Source organism: Bos javanicus, chromosome 3 (genome assembly GCF_032452875.1).
Source record: "Bos javanicus breed banteng chromosome 3, ARS-OSU_banteng_1.0, whole genome shotgun sequence".
Lineage (NCBI taxonomy): Eukaryota > Metazoa > Chordata > Mammalia > Artiodactyla > Bovidae > Bos > Bos javanicus.
Window position 1 is genome coordinate 46,987,666 of NC_083870.1, and position 1,439 is coordinate 46,989,104.

Sequence of the window (1,439 nt, forward strand, 5' to 3'; positions counted from 1 at the left end):
CGCCAGGCTCTCTCTAATAGCCTCCTGGGCTGTCCGATGGCTCTCAGTTGACGGGGCCCTAGGACACTGCAAATGCATTGGAACTTAATTACACCTGAAGGACAGGCTCTAAAGGGCTCTGTTCTGAGAATTTTTAATGTTCTTGTAAACTCTTTGGAATTATAGTTCTGAAACCACATATGGTGTTCCTAAATAAATTGGATACACAATGTCCCCTGTGTTTTCCTGATGCGTCAGTGTGGTGGCTATATCAGAAAGGAAAGTGGGGCGAGCTTGGCATGATTTCCTCTTCATTAACAAGGTGGATTCCTGTTCATTGTGCTTTCTTTTCTAAGTAGCGGTAAGCATATTTAAAAAGGGATTTCAGTCCAGAACATTGTTTTCCATTGCCATTAAGTTCATCTGCTTGTAGTCTGAAAAACTTAACCCTTCTCCCCACACATTTTTTTTTAAAAACCAAGCCTATTGCTTCAGTTTAGGGTGCCTCTCCAGGACACCTCATTTCCTCAAATATCACTAAGTAGCATTTGAGGGTTGTTCCCCTATGTTCTGAGAATAATCTGAGATGAAGTTCCTCCACACCAAGACACCTCAGCTTTTCCTCCTCTCAGGTCTTAATTCCCTCTTACATATGTCTTCATTTAATATTTGCTGCTAAAGATAATTTTCTTTGAGAGGAAAGTAAACTGTTTAATGATTCTCTCCTGTATTTCTCTCACTGGTTCCTCTCTTTGCCTTCACAACCTTATGAGAGAGAAAATGAACAATAGAACAAGTCAGGGATTTGTGTCATTATATTTTCTTCCAATATGTATTTCTTCTAGGCCAGAAGCAACCTAAAGGTTTAGACTGTACATTGCAATTTCCCTTCCTGAGTCTAAAACCCGTGGTACTTAGCACAGTTCCTGGTACAGAACAGATTCTCAATAAATGTTGAATCGCTCTATTTTATAGAGTTGAATGTGAGTGGGAAATGTCAAGGGAGATCGTCCTAGTTATTCAGACTCTGATTCTAGTTTCTCCCTGACCTTTTCCAGGAGAGTCAAGGAGGTTGTAGGCTACTGAGGATTTCTGGCTCAGAGCACTGAGGGGAAGAAGAGTCTCATTTTCCCAGATAAAGTCGTCTATTCATGACATGGTTCAGTAAGAATGTGTTTTCTTGATTCTTATTCACATATGAATAAAGTAGGCTCAGAATTAGTGCAGAGAAAGACCTCATAACCCCTACCACTCTGTATTAGGGGAGGAAGAAATCCTTGTTTGACCATTTTCATTCTTCCTATAGCTGGATCATAGAAAAAGCAAGAGAGTTCCAAAAAAACATCTATGTCTGCTATATTGACTATGCCAAAGCCTTTGACTGTGTGGATCACAAGAAACTGTGGAAAATTCTGAAAGAGGTGGGACTACCAGACCACCTGACCTGCCTCTTGAGAAAC